General features: G+C 48.6%; 1 protein-coding gene across 1 annotated transcript in view; it reads right to left on the minus strand.

The window, feature by feature from the left end:
- Positions 1–15,553, minus strand: part of NEK2 (NIMA related kinase 2) — a 41,922-nt gene extending 26,369 nt beyond the window's left edge. Inside the window, exon 1 of the mRNA XM_045084691.1 lies at positions 15,138–15,553. The gene's annotated coding sequence lies outside the window, so the exon portion shown is untranslated. The remainder of the gene's footprint in view (positions 1–15,137) is intronic.
- Between the last annotated feature and the right edge of the window lie 334 nt (positions 15,554–15,887).

Genomic DNA, 15,887 nt, shown 5'->3' on the forward strand with positions numbered 1-15,887 from the left:
CCTCATGGCAGCCCCCACCCCGTGACCGCAGGACAGCGACTGAGCAGAGCCCCCCAGGCCTGCGGGAAGATTCAGCTGCAAAGGGCAGCAAAGACTAATGAAACAAAAAGAAGAGATTACTCCGAGGGGTTTTACAGCATCTGTTGGACCAAATGTTTTCTGACGTTTGTACTAATTCTCCGGGGATCTTGCTCCAAGGACTCTAATGACCTCATTCCTCTGACTTTGCTCTCCATCCAGATTGCAGGCAAGCACGAGCAGTCAGTCTCCTGCTGCAGGGGCAGAGGAGCGGGGACGGGCTGCCTCCTCTCCTTGGGGTGGGTGTATGGATGGAGGTCAGCTAGCGTGGCCTGGGAGGGAGAGCTGCGGGATGCCTCAGCCTCGCCCCTTGCCTCCGTCCTCCATCCTTCGGCAGAGGCTGCAGCACTAATGCTAGGAACTCTAGAGATACCGGTTCTTCTTTCCCGTTCTATAGCTTTCTCGGGTTTAAGTGACATACGATACACGGCACACACTGAAGTGTGCACTCTGAGGAGTTTTGACACACGCATACACCCATGAAACCACTGCCAGGAGGTACATAGCTACCCTCCCTCCCCTCCACACCTCTGCATCCCTCCCAGGCAACCATAGATCCGCTTTTTCTTTTTTAAATTTTATTTATTCAGTGTTCCAAGATTCATTGTTAATGCACCAGACCCAGTGCCCCATGCAATACGTGCCTTCCTTAATGCCCACCTAACCCCCCACTCCCTCCCCTCCAAAACCCTGTTTGTTTCTCAGTTTCCACAATCTCTCATGGTTTGTCTCCCCCTCTGATTTCCCCCAATTCTCTTTCCCTTTCCATCTCTCAATGTCTTCCATGTTACTCCTTATGTTCCACAAGTAAGTGAAACCAAATGATAATTGACTCTCTCTGCTTGACTTATTTCACTCAGCATAACCTCCTCCAGTCCCATCCATGTTGATACAAAAGTTGGGTATTCATCCTTTCTGATGGAGGCATCATACTCCATTGTATATACGGACCGTATCTTCTTTACCACAGTTTGGAGACTGTGCCCATTGCTGCTATTAACATTGGGTACAGAAGGCCCTTCTTTTCACTACATCTGTATCTTTGGGGTAAATACCCAGTAGTGCAATTGCAGGGTCATAAGGTAGCTCTATTTTTAATTTCTTGAGGAATCTTCACGCTATTTTCCAAAGTGGCTGCACCAACTTGCATTCCCACCAACAGTGTGAGAGGGTTCCCCTTTCTCCACATCCTCTCCAACACTGGCTGTTTACTGTCTTAATTTTGGCCATTCTAACTGGTATAAGGTGGTATCTCAATGTGGTTTTGATTTGAATCTCCCTGATGGCTAGTGATGATGAACATTTTTTCATGTGTCTGTTAGCCATTTGTATGTCGTCTTTGGAGAAGTGTCTGTTCATGTCTTCTGCCACTATACATTCTTTTCATGTTATAGAATTTTATACAAATGGAAGGGGACGTTATGTCCTTCTTTGGTCCACACTCACTCTGCATCATTATTTTTTGAGATTCATCCATTATCATGTATATCACCTATTAATCTCTTTTCAGTTCTGTCATTTGTTTATCCGCTCAAGTATGGATGGGCATCTGTGTACAAGACTTTGTGGGGACAGACACTTTCATTTCTTCGGGGTGAATAGCTAGGCGTGGAATAGCAGGATCACGTGTTAAGTGCATGTTTATTTAAAAGATTACCTCACTGTTTTCCAAAGTGGTTGTGCCATTTTATGTTCCCACCAGCAGCATGTGAGAATTCCAGTTGCTCTGCATTCTTGCCAGCATTTGCTACTGAAGGCCTTTAATTTTAGACATTCTAATAGCCGTTCAGTAGTATCTTGTGGTTTTGATTTGCATTTCCCTAACTGATGATTTTGAGCCTCTTTTCATGGGCTTATTTGCCATCTGTATACCTTCTTGGGTGGCTTATCTGTTTGAATCTTTGTCTATTTTTAAAATTGTGTTTTTTTTTATTATTGAGTTTTGGGAGTTTAAAAAATATATAACACAAGTCCTTTATCAGACAGATGCACCAGTCTGTGACTCGCCTTTCCATTCTCTTAACAGGATCTTAAGAAGAGCATGAGGTTTCTTTCTAAGAAGTCTGATTTATCAATATTTAATTTTATGGATCATACGTGGGTGTCATGTCTAAGGAATCTTTCTTCAGGGGAGGTCCCAAAGGTTTTCTTTTATGAGTTTTTCCAGATAATTATAGATTTGGTTTTACATTTATGTTTGAGATCTGTTTTGAGTTAATTTTTATATATGCTGAAAGGCATGATTCCAAGTTTATTTATTTGCATATGTATATCCAACTGTTGCAGCCCCATTTGTTGGAAAGACTATTTTTTTCATCACTGAATTACCTTTCACCTTTGTAGAAAATCTCCTATACATTTGTTTCCTAGGACTGCCTAAGAACACACCACAAACCTGCAGGTTTAAAACCACAGATGTGTATTCTCCCACAGTTCTGGACGCCTAGAGTCTGAAATCATGGGCTTGGCAGGAAGCCGTCTCTCCAGAGGCTGAGTCGCGAATTCTCTCTGAACTCTTCCAGCTTCTGACAGCTCCACATACTTCTTGGTTTGTGGCAAAAGAACCTCAGTGTCTGCCTCCATCTTTGCCTGGCCTCCTCCCTACCTATCTTTCAGGATCTTCCCCGCTTCTTATAAGGATACCTGTCACTGGATTTAGGGCTGATCCTAAATCCAGGATATTCTCATCTTATGATCTCCAACTTAATTACATCGGCGGAGACCCCTTTTCCAAACAAGATCACATTCACAGGTTCTGGGTGGACATTTGCTTTGGGGAAGGAAGGAGCACAAGTCAGCCCGCTATACCCATGCAGATGTGGGGCTACTTGGCTGCTTTGTAGTAAGTTGTGAAATCAAGTAGTGTTAGTCTTCCAACTTTGTTCTTTTTCAAAGTTGTTTTGGCTATTCTAGTTCCTTTGTATTTCCACATTAATTAATTAATTAATTAATTTAAAAGGGAGGGAGAGCAGGGGGAGAGGGACAGAGAGAATCTTAAGCAGGCTCCATGTCTAGCACGGAGCCTGATGTGGGGCTCGATCTCACGACCCTGAGATCACGACCTGAGCAGAAATCAAGAGTCAGATGCTTCACAGACTGAGCCACCCAGGAGCCCCTCCACAAGAATTTTAGAATCAGCATGTCAATTTCTACCCAAATGACTACTGGGATTTTTCTGAGCTTGTATTGTATCTATTTGGGGAGAATTAACACCTTAGCAATATGGTATCTTCCAAATTATGAACAAGGAATGTTTCTCCATTTATTTAGATCTTTAATTTCTCTCATCAGTGTTTTGTAGTTTGCAACATGCATGTCCTTCACATTGATGGTCATGTTTATGCTCTTTTCAGGTATTTTGATCCCATTAAAAAGGGTATTTTAATTTTAGTAATAGTTCTGAGTTTTCGCAGCTAGTATACAGAAATGCAGTTGATTTGCAGATCTTTACTGTATCCTGCAGTCTTAACTAAACTCACTTATTAGTTTAATGGCTTTTTGTTAGAGTTAATCAGATTTCCCTCTTATCATCTGAGAGTAAAGACAGTTTTACTTTCTTCTTTCCAATAGGGATTTCTTTTCCTTGCCTTATGCATTGGCTGAAGTCTCCAACACAATAAAATTGTTGAGAGTGGATGTTCTGATGGGCACCTGACCTCAGGGAGAAGACATTCAGTCTTTCACCAGCAAGTATGGTGTTAGTTGTAGGTAAAGTGACCGGTCGGCCCAGTTTTCCTGGGACAGAGGGCTTTCGTGGGCCGCACCACTCTCAGTGCTAAAATTGGCCTATTCCCAGGCAGACTAGGACAGTGGTCACCCTAATTGAGGGTTCTGGGCCAGTTTCAGTGATGATATTTTCTTCTCATTATAGGTTGTATTTTTCTATTTCTTTGCATGCCTGGTAGTTTTTTATTGGAAGCCAGACATTGTGAATTTTACTTTGTTTGTTGCTAGGTATTTTTGTATTTTGATAAATATTCTTGAATGTGTTGTGGGATGCAGCCATTTTATCCTTTCATGCCTTTAAGATTTGTTACGTGAGATGAAAGCAGTGTTTAGTCTAGGGCTAATTATTTTCACTACTGAAGTAAGATCCTTCTGAGTACTCTACCCATAAATTATGAATGTTTCTAGTCTGACTGGTGGGAATAGGGACTATTCCCAGCCCTGGTGAGCTCTAGGTACTCTTCCCTTCATCGGTTTGGGTGGCTCTTTCCCCAGCTCTGAGTAGTTTCCTTACACACATACGCGGGTCATCACTTTGCTTAAAACTTGGGAGATTCCCAGGGTTCTCTCTCCATGCAGCTCCCCACTCCTCAGTACCCTCTTGTGTACTGTAGCTGCCTGGGTCTCCCCAGACTCGTAGCTCCTTCTCCTCACTCATAAAATTTGCCGGGCTCTGCCTCAGTTTCCCTTCCCTGCATTGTGGCTTAGAAATTCTCTCAAGGCACTCAACTGTGGCAACTGTAGGCTTGCCTGTTTCCCACCTCTCAGGTGTCCTTGAACTTTGTTGCCCAAAGTCCATTGTCTTGGAAGCCATCATTTCCTGCGTCCCTCCCTCAGGCTAGGAGCCCTCAGAAGGCAGGGGCTGTGCTTGCTTCATCAGGCTGGTGCTCCTGGAGAGCAGACAAGACCTGGGCCTCTGCCTTCCTCCTTATCCCCCCTTCAAAGCCTGTTTTAACAGATGCTTAAGACCATAGCATTTTACTCATGGTTATACCTCCAAGTACATGTTTTGCTTTCATATGACACAGATTAAGCTGCAGTCCCTTGAGACTATCCTTTCTTCTCTCAATGATTCCCAAGATCACACATCATCTAGAAAGTCTTCCTGGATGGAGTGAGCTAGATGACATCTCCTTGGAACACCATCTGCCCCTGAGTTTATGAATCCTTTTCCCCTGGTTTGCCACTGTCCCCGTGACTCCTGGAACTAGTGTCCCCAATCCTGGGTTGTCCCAGGAAGGTCTTAATCAACCTTACCAGTTCTGTGGGAATATGGGGGGGTTATAGTTGAAATAATGTTGGGAAATATTGCTGGTCATATCCTGCTCATGGGGATTCACAGAGCATGTTAAGATTTTAAAGGCACTGATAAATATTGTAGTAGAGGAAAATGTGTGCTTTGTTGATACATATTTGCTAAATGTATTTGATTCCAGTAACTTTTCTTTGATCTCAGAATCTCTCTGGACTATTTATTGTTCTCATGAACATACTTAAAGAAACACTAACCCAAATCATCATGAACAAATCAGAGGTTCCCCTCCTCTGTAAATCTGTCTCTTCCAAGAGAACAGACGAATGTTTGTTAAGCAAATGATTCAAAGAAAGAATTTGAAATCACTCTCAACAACCCGTTCTGATTTTATCCTCACAGAGCAGGCTGGTTTTCCATGCGATTCTCTGGAGTCTCACCTCCGTATGTTCCGTCACCTCCTCCTACCCTGGGTTTTTTGAATCCCACGTTAGTCATTTGCTCCTGTGTGGAACTGGTTTGGTGTCACACAAGTAAGGCTGGGGGCACAGACTAATAAGGCCAAAGAAGAGGGGGGCAGGACCACACCATCACACAACTTCAGGGGGCACCCCTCATGCTCGACTCCATGTGACAGTCACTCCCCCAGAATCATGCAACACAGTAGCCCTGCAGAAGGGTTTGAAAGTAGACACTCCGTGGGCTTTTGCATTTCCAGAGCTCCAAACGTACCACGGCTCTGCGTGGAATGCTATTCCGCACATTCTCTTGTTAAAAGTCTACTCCAGTCATAGCTAAACGCCACTTCAGTGAAACCATCCTGGGTACCTCAGGGGACATTCATGTTTTCTTTCTCTGGACTCCCATGGTCTTATCAGAGTCTGCCTTTGAACGTGATTAGTTGTGTCCAGGTCTTACTCCCTGGCTAGAGTGTGCATTTCATGAAAACAGGGACTGTGTCTTACTCACTTCTGTATCTCTGGCTCTTAGCACAGGACCTGGCCTGGCAGAAGCTCACAGATGGTTTAATGGGTGAGTAAAATAAATGAGCTGAAATTCAGTGGAAGCTCCAAGGATCAGCCCTTCTGGGAAAGTCTTTAGTGTAGCATACAAGAGTTCTTCAGGGGCTCAGGGGTGTCTAAGGTGTCAGGGGTGTCTGAGACATTAGGGTATGTGTTTGGTTCTGGACAAAGCCAGGGAAGTGGTGAGACTCAGCTCAATGTCCAGCCAGCTGTGTTGATGTTGTCATGTTGCTAGACATTAAGTCCTGATAAGTTTCATTCTTAACATCCTCAGTGAGGATCCTCCAGCACACATGACTGGACACATTCATGTGTGCATAGGCACAACTTGGGCAAACATGGGAATTATCACATGTGGTCATATCCACACGGAGATATGCAGATGTGCACTTGGATGCCTGGGCATAGAGGTACATGAGACAGAGGCAGGAACATGCAGACGTGCACAGGCTCAGCAACCTTCAAGAGCCTGGAAACATAGTGAGCGTGAGAACAGGTAGTCAAGGGTGGGGAAGTGAGAGACCTGAGCAAACAGATGGGCTGTTCTTGATAACCAAAGCCAAAGGAAGCTTGGAAAGACTGAACACCGAACTCCTCCCCACCTTGCCTTCCTCTCTTCCAGAGAGTTCTGGGACTGAAGGCAACAAGCCAGCAAGATCCTTCCAGCTTTGCCCCCCATAAGGAACCACAGTGTCTGATAGCAGCCGCCAGAACCAGCATGCATCCAACTCGCTTGGACCCTTGTTGGCACAGCTCTGCACAGAATGGCAGGGAGGCCTCTGGGAAAGGGTCAACTTCAGCAAATCCCCTCCTTCGGGCCACACTCCTGCAGTGGTCCAGCTAGTTCCAGCCTCCAGAATAATTACTTACACCTTGCCTGTGTCTTGCAGTTGCTGTCCTTAGAGACACAGTGTGTGTGCTGGGGCGGGGTGCATGTGTGTAGATGTCCCCTTGTGTCCTCCCTCTGGCCAGGAGCTCCCAACAGCTCCTCTCTCTTAAGCAAAACCATGCCTTCCCGGGCTCCTCTAGAAGGCGCTGTGTTCTCCTCACCTGCAAACACACCAAGGGCCCCAATGACTGTGGGTTCTGAGTTGGGCTGTTGCCATCTCAACCCTCCAGAACATTTGGGCAATTCTGGCTGCAGAGGACTTTGAACATGGGGCCCTGGTGAGCCTCCAGACTTCAAGTTTCAATCTCTGGCAGGCTCAGAGGCCACAGGCCGGGGAAGTGATCCCCGGCACAATCCCAGCTGTGGCACCCCAAGGGCAGAGCCCTCTCGGGTTTCTTGGCATATCTGACTCTCTAGGGAGTTGTTGAGAACCTGAGGTTTCCTCAATAATTTACATCCATGCTCCTCCCGTGACAGGATCACATGGCCCTGGACAAAGTCAGCAAACACTATCCTGGGGAACCTGATCTCCTGGGTCCAGTAACAACAACAGAGGGAACAATGCCGAGGTTTGCTCTGAGTTCCAGCCAGCACCTGGGAGGTCTGGACCCAGCTGGAGGCCTGTGACCTGATAGGGCCACTCCAGCTCAGCAATGGCCTTACTTGCTGGGAGGTGGAGGGTAATGGAGAAAAAGGCAGCCGGCTGCTCTGGGAGTCTCGGGAAAAAGATGGAGGCTCAGTTTTGCCCAACCCCACTAGCCTGTGGAGCTATAGAGTGAGGTGACTGTGCCATGGCTGCTCCATCCCCCACCCTGTCTCTGTCCTTGCCTAAACTGAGCATCCCCTGGGTCTTCCTGTTGCTTGTCCGCCCACCTGTGCTCTGGGCCCATCCCCCTCTCCTGGTTCCATGCCCAGGTTCTCCTGCATCCTCAGCCCTCTCTCTGCACTGGCTCCATTCCCTCAAATAGAAACACACTCGGAACTTTGGAATCTTCTAATAAATCCTCCCTCGCCCCCCAGTCACCACCCAACTACTCTCCTTCCCTCCTTGGATAAGCCACTGGAGACAGACTGAGGGCCTTCCTCACAGTCCACTGCCCACTGCCTACAGCCCACTGGCCTCTACCTGTTCCACCAGCATCCCTCACAATGATTAATTATACCCACAAACACTCCTGCGCATCCGAATGTTCCACAGACAAGCTCTGAACTTGCTATTGTTCACCAAACGTTTTTAAAATACCTTCTCTGTGCCAGAAATGGAGGTATAATGTGAATGCAATTAGGGCTAAGGAGCTTATGATTTGACAGTAAGCAGAAATATGAACCAGGTGCGACAGATCTGATGGCCGAGGGCTACAAGTGAAACATGCCCAGGATCTTGTGGGAACCCAAGGGAAGTGCCTGCAACAAGGAGGGGAGGAACAACTGGTCCGAGGAAACTTTCTGGGAGAATTAGGTTGGAACTGAGTTTTGAAGGATGTGTAAGAAGTGAATAGAAGAAATTAGGATTTGGGTTTTAGGAGTCTTTCATTTTCTTTCTTTCTTTCTTTCTTTTTTTTTTTTAAGAGGAGATAGGGGCAGAGGGAGAGAGAGAATCTTAAGCAGGTGCCATCCTCACTCCAGAGCCTTATGCAGGGCTCAATCTCATGACTCTGAGATCATGACTTGAGCTGAAATCAAGAGTTGGATGCTTAGGGGCGCCTGGGTGGCTCAGTGGGTTAAAGCCTCTGCCTTCGGCTCGGGTCATGATCTCAGGGTCCTGGGATCGAGCCCCACGTTGGGCTCTCTGCTCAGCAGGGAGCCTGCTTCCTCCTCTCTCTCTGCCTGCCTCTCTGCCTATTGTGATCTCTGTCTGTCAAATAAATAAAATGTTTAAGAAAAAAAAAAAAAAGAGTTGGATGCTTAAACCACTGAGCCACCCAGGCGTCCCTGAGTCTTTTGGTTTTAAAAGTGACAGGATGAATTTAAGCAAACCAGGGATAACTGGATGAAGCGAGCCTCTGAACTCACAAAGCATTCAGACCCGCTGCTCTCCTTACATCATCGCTGTTGTGTCTTTCTCTGTGCTGAACTCATTCTCTCCTTATCAGTTAAGCTTCCTTTACATTTCAGGGGACAGGAGGGTCATGGTCACAGGAAATCTTAGGCTTATATCACCTCAGTTGTTTGTCCCCAGAAGAAGAAAGAACCCTCCCAGCATTAACATTTATTTATTTTTAATGATTTTATATTTATTATATATGTAATATATTATATGTTATATATTATATAATATATATTTATAACATATAAAACAATAAAGTATATATAATATATAGTTATATTTATAAATTATATTTATATGTAAAATAATATATAATATATAATTATATTTATAAATAATATTCAATTATTTTAGTTAATAAATTAAGAATTAAATAATTAATAGTTATAGATTTAAAAAATCCCAGAGGAGGGCTCTGATTGGCCCCGCTTGGGTCACGTGCCCATCCTGGGCCAGTCATGGCAGGATGGGATACCCTGCTTGACCAGGCCTGGCTCTCCTCACCCCGGGGGGCCAGCGGGAAGGACGTGATTGGCAGCCCTGTCAGGACCCCACGGAATGAGAAAGGAGAAGTAATCCAAAGGAGAGTACTGAGAACACAAACAACAGATGTTCACTGCAGAGCACTTTCTAGCCAGAGGGAATCACACGTACAAAACTACACAGCAGCCATGGAATGTGTCTTGGAATAACCAGGAGTTTTATATAGCTGTATCTAAGGATGAACTTAGAGGAATGCAAGAAATAAGCCTAGAGGAGAAGGAAGAATTTGGAGGGCCATATGTGCTAAACAACAGAGCCTGAATATTATCCTAAAAGCTGTGGAGAATCTTTGGTAAATGTTATGTCAGATAATTACATGATCAAGATTCTTATATTTGAGAAGAAAACCCCGTTTGCCCATAGACCTGTTTTTTTCCTTTTCTTCCCTGTTTCAGTTAATGGCATCCAAATTCTGCTGGTCCCATGAGCTAGACATCCAAGGACAACTCGGGGTCATCTCCCTCAGTCAAGTACTTCCTGGAGCCTCTCCCCATTAGCCAACCGTTTCCTTTCTGTGCTCTGCCTTCGTTCAGGCCTGGGTCTGTTCTTGCCAGGGCTGCTGTGGTGGGCCCTGCTGATGAAGACCAAGCAGGGAGGTTTCTGCGGCACAGCCCAGGCTGGGTTAGACCTGGTTTTCTCTGCTTCCATGGTGCTCACGGCTCTCCTAGCACGCATCCCATGGCCTCGTAACCGTGGGCGGCCTGGCTCGGACCATGCTGTCTACATACGCTCTGTGGGGCCTCGGGAGCATGAGCCCTGTTTTTCATTTCTTACCCCAGCTGCACAGATAGTGTCTGATACACTAAGACACTGGGTCAATGTTTGTTGATTAATGAAAAGACGAATGAATGAATGAGCCCCACCTCCTGCCACTAAGAGAGACGAACACAAAGGCACCCATAGCTGAAAAAAGACAATGTTCTAAGCCTTGGTGAAGCACTCTGAAACAAGGGTGTTTGCCTCATCGACTTGCAATGGGCATGTGCATTTTCTCTATCCTCAGAGGCCTCTTTCCAGTTTCCCTCTCTCTATCCAGCTCTCTAGCTTGCCTAGCCCTGCATGCTGTGGAACTGAAATCCATACCCTGTGTGTGTGTGTGTGTGTGCGCGTGCGCACGCACTAAGTGCCTTTTGTTACCTATTTTAATTTTTAAAAAAATTTTCTGAAGAAGGCTCAACACTGGGCATGGAGCTTACTTAAAATTTTAAAAAATAAGACTCACTACCCTGAGATCAAGACCTGAGCAGAGACAGGAGTTGCATGTTCAGCCAATGGAGCCATCCAGGTGCACCACTGATTTTCATTTTTTTTTTTTAAGTAAATAATCTCCAATCTTTGGGACGTCACGATTAGTACCACTTATTGCAAACATTTCACATCTGATTGTGTGTAGAGTCTGAGTTTACCCCCCAGGAGCTCTTTACTGAGGGCTGAATCATAAGGAAGGACTCCTCCGTGTGCACCCTCGCTAGGGACCCATGGCCAGCCAGCATCCGGGTCAGGGAAGCACGCAGAGCAGCCCTTCCCAGTCCCCGCCCCAAGGCTCCTGGGCTCCTTGGTCCAGAACTCACCTTCCCTGGAAAAGCTCCTCTGGCAGAGCCCGCCCTCCTCCTGGCGCTTTTCTCTCTGGTCCCAACCTCATGGCCTTGCATCTTCCCCACTGGATCCGCAGGTGCCTGCCCGCCCACTCAGGAAGTCAGGTGGCCTCATGCTTTGGAAACTCTGCCAATCCTTGCTTTACACGTTCTCATCTTTCCCTCCTTCCACCTAGGAGATTCCCAGGGGCGATGGCAGAACATGCCACCTTCCTCATCTGTCCATCTCCCCACCCCTGTACTGCCTGGTTCCAGCCTGGGCTCACCCAAGCTCATGGTTCACCAGTGCGAGATGATCAGATTCTCTTTCATTTTTCCCTGAGACTCTTCGGACAGGTGAGAGGAGGCTGCTGTCTGACCTTCCATTTTAGCTGTCTGGGGCAGCTGCGTGTCCCTCTGTTCAGCTTCAGTTTGGGTCTCTCCCAGGTGGAGTGGAAAGTGTGCGGCAGCGAGAGGCAGCAACTCTGACCTTCGCTATCAGACCCACCACCAGTTAGCTCTGTGACCTCGGGGGTCATCTGTGCCCCCTGGTCAGTTTGCTCATCCATTAGGGAACAGGGCGAGATCCCTCCTCCTCTTGTCTTCTGGGACAGCTGAGTGACACAAGCGCCTGCAAAGTGCTGAGAAAACTGTACGTTCCCTTCGGGGGGTCGAGGTTCCAGTGTCATTTTACCCCTGGTTCTCTTGTCCACAGAACGCTGAATTACAAGTGGCTTCAGCCGCGAAGACGTGCCTTGTCTCACATGGCAAGGGGCCTGGAGGGAATTTCAAGACGCAGCAGCCTGACAACGTCCTGGCTTAGCTTCTGGACGAGGCTCTTGGCTTTCTTCTCACTCGATGCCGCAGCAGCTCCCGGGCTCAACCTCTCACGCCAACCGGGCTGAAGCAAGAAGGTGTGGGCCATGGTGGCGGGCGGGGTAGGGGAGCTGGTTAGAACTGTGAACCACTGGGACGGGACGGGGTCCGAACTGGCCTCCTTGGTGAGGAGGAGGGAAGAGGCTCCCTTGTCGCGCTCTCGGTTAAACCAGGAGTGAAGCGCTTTCCCAGAAGCCCCCAGGGAACTAGGCCTCAGATTCTATTGGCCAGGCCTGGGTCTCAGGACTAAACTGACCCCGGATATAGTAAATTCTAAGCCAATCACGGTTCGTCCATAGGGTCGGGAGGCGGGCCCTTCTGACAGAGAGAAACTGGGGTTTAGCCCGCCCAGGGGATCCCGTCCCGCAGCCCCTGCCCTCTCCTCCTTGCGTTGATGCAAGTCCTGCGTCGTGGGTCCTGCCTTGCTCTTCCTTTCTGGTTCCTGCCTCCCCTCCAAAGACATCTTGCCATTTTTGTCTTCCTTTCCCAGGACTCAGAAGTCCGCTCGCTCCCCTGCTGACCCGCCGTACCCGGTACCTTCGTGCACCGAGCCCACCGCCCAAGGGTGGCGATGACCTGCTCCTCCCGCGAGCTAGAAGCTGAGTCTTTCTCTTCTTGCGCCGACTTTCTCAGATGTTCCGGAAAACATTTCAGGACCGTCTAGCCCTCATGGCCAGATGTGTACTGTGGAATCCTGTCGGAAGGCCTTATTTTTCCAGGAACAACCCCCAGCGTTCACCCGGCACCGAGCGTGTCGCTCTCCCGTGCTCAGACCCACGTCCTCTATCTTGAACCCCCGGGGGGCCCCAGGAGGCAGACGGGCCAGGCCGGCCTGGTAACCACCTGTGTGGGATGAATCACGAGGCTCCAGGAAATCAAGGAGCTTGCCCAAGGCCATGGGGCTCCCAGCCGCTGGGTCTGGAGCAGGGATACCTGGCTCGGGCCCTGACTGAGGGCCTCTTCCATGGCACTGCGACTCCAAGGCAACTCACAACTGGCCTGTGTAGATTCCAGACAAGCAGGAGTTCGCCAAGCTCACGAGCTGCATACAATGAGGTCCCTGTGTGTGCCAGGAAGAGAGCGTAGGAATCGGGTCTGATGGGAAGCCAGGCACAGGGCGGCCAGCAAGAATTCTTATGTGTTCCATCCACACGGAGCTCCGTTGGTTTGAAAACGTCGCTCACAGACGTTTCATCTGATGTCTCAGCAGCCCTGTGAGGTGGACATGGCAGGGCAGATGCCTGCTGCACGTGGGGAAACTGAGGAAACGTGGCCTCACTGGCTAGGAAGAAGCTGGGATCTTAGTCAAGATTTCTATTTCCCAGGCTGGAATTCTCCCTGCTCATAGAAGAACAGGTATTATAAACCCGCCCCTCTGCTTGCAGGTTCAGGGGTTCTGGGCTGGTCATCTTGTCAACTAGTTTCGCAGAACAATGCAGAAAGCAACCAGGGCCTAGCGAGTGGTTTCAGGGAAATGTGGCCAAGAGAAGAAGGCCTCGGGGAGGGAAGGAAGAGGTTGACATGAGGCTCAGAGCAGGCCGGTTAAGCCAACAACCTTGGCTGAGCCCAGGCCAGCCTCAGATAGGCAGCCAGCTGTGTGCAGGAGGTGAGAGAGGGGCAGACTAGCGGGGTCTCCAGGGTCCTCCGGCCAGCAGGGAAGCATTACTCGGAATTTTTTCCTGGGCTTGGTGGCTCCTTCTCTAGATGGCCTCTCGGGATCAGCCTCTCCCCTGAAGCCCTTCATCATGGCCACAACCAATCTCTGTGATGCCATCCGGGGTGTGTCAACTTGCTGCCCTAAGGGGAACAGAGCCTCTGTCTTCCCCCTCCCTTGCCCCTTTGCCAGCCCATTCAGGAAGCACACTCCGTAAACAACAGCTGACTGGCCCTAGCCTGCCGTGCCATCTCCCATGCTCTGGGCCTGGGGAAGACGGTAGCTCCAAGAATGAGAAAATGCAGGCATTGATGAGGAACCCAGAGACCCAGGGGAGAACAATGCAAATGACGTTTTGTCCACAGATCTCCTAGCCACTTCTGCTCCCTGATTCCGTTGAGAGATGGTCCCTAGTGAAAACTGGTGGGCCCTGTACAGACATGTTGGGGGTCCCGCCCTCTATTCCCTGCGTCCACTTTCTTCAGCTGCCCTGGTGGTAGCTGGCTCTGGTGCACCAGGGACTTAAACTCACCTTGAGCACATCCTACCTGAAGCCCACTCCCTGGGTCTTTTTGCTCTTGGCCCCAGGGTTTCTCCAGGGCCAGGGTAGTCTTTCCCACCCAAGACAGGAACAACCCAGAAGTTTGGGGAAGTTAATGGCCACAGAGACAGCCCCTAATCAATGGGGGACAGGAGGTGATGGGTGAATGCTCAGCTTTCTGCAGAACTGAGCTCCCCCTGCCCACAATGGCAGCATCAGTAATGTCCCCAATATTCCCTGTCCCTTTTCCCTGTCCCTTTTTCTTTCTTCTAGACACTCTCTGATCCTGGACTCATTCTAGGAATCATGTCCTAAATAACCGATCTGCACCCAAAGCTGAATCGCAGGCTTTGCTTTAGACGGAACCCTAACTGGGGCACCTAGGTGGCTCAGTCAGTTAAGCATCTGACTCTTGATTTCGGCTTAGGTCATGATCTCAGGGTCGTGAACTCGAGCCCCACTTCGGGCTGTGCTGCTGGGTGTGGAGTCTGCTCAGGATTCTCTCTTCCCTCTCTCTCTGCCCCCACCTCACCCCTGCTTGTGCATGCTCCTGCTATGTCTCAACAACAAACAAACAGAAGAGGAGGGAACCCAAACTAAGATACCTCTCACTTGGACGAGGTATGTTATCATCTCTGCCTACCTAGCCCCAGCAACCTTGCCCCCTCCTAGATGGGTTTGGTGTGGTTTTATAGGGGCAGCAAAGGAGAAGAGGCTGCAACCTGGTGATCCAGTGACTTTCCTGGACCAGTTTCCCTGGCAGTGTTCCCTTCTCTGAGGAACTATACAGAAGACCCCCAGGAAAAGCATAAATCACAGAGGTTAAGAAGTTAAGAAGACTCTGAGGCAAGACACTCTGCATCTGAATCCTGGCAAACCACCTAAACTCTAGGTGTCATTTCATACATCTGTAAAATAGTGATAAAATCACCTACCTCGGGGTCGTCGTGAAGGTGGTAAAGTTCTCAGAGTATGTTCTAGAACACCAGAGCTGGTATATGTGTTCGCTTCGCATCTCCTCTTCCTAAGAGTCCCTTGTGCAGTGTCTTGGGAGAGGGACAGACTGGGGGCACTGAGGCCCCCCAGCGGCCTGGCTCATTTGCATTCCTCCCTTCTGCCTTGGTGGTCCTGGTGGCAGAGCTGACTTCCTAATTGTGTGACTGGCACCTGTTTTAGTGCTCTGCAGTTGCCATCTTGAAATTCTTAAAATTTGGGGGCCATTTTCGTTTTGCCCTGGGTCCTACAAACTATGTAGCTGGTCCTGCCCGTTGCTAAAGTCTTGGGGAGAGGCCTCTGTGAATGATGAGAGCAAAATGAACCCTGTCCTATGGCCAAGCTGAGCTCATGCTTTCTTTCCCCCTCCGAGCACACTAGAAGATGCAGGCACAGTGGAGCTTTTATCAGAGTACTTGCGACGGACAATGGCTCATGGTGGGGAAGGCTGTAGAGGCCAGCTGGCCCAACCCACAGCCAGAGTTGGGTTCTCCCACCCACCCCTGGCACAGGTTCACCCAGCTTCTTTGTGAATTCTTTTAGGGCCAAGAAAGGATCCGTTTCAGTGTTGAATGTAATTGTTACTGCCGCTCATTCTTGTGGAGTGTTTAAAGATCTCTGAACTCTTTCGTAAGGATTATCTCATTGGGTTGTCACCAACCCTCTGTGCGACAGGCATTTTCTAAGGAGTA

This window comes from Mustela putorius, unplaced genomic scaffold (genome assembly GCF_011764305.1).
Source record: "Mustela putorius furo isolate JIRA1106 unplaced genomic scaffold, ASM1176430v1.1 tig00000785_pilon_pilon_pilon, whole genome shotgun sequence".
In the NCBI taxonomy this organism is placed as follows: Eukaryota; Metazoa; Chordata; class Mammalia; order Carnivora; family Mustelidae; genus Mustela; species Mustela putorius.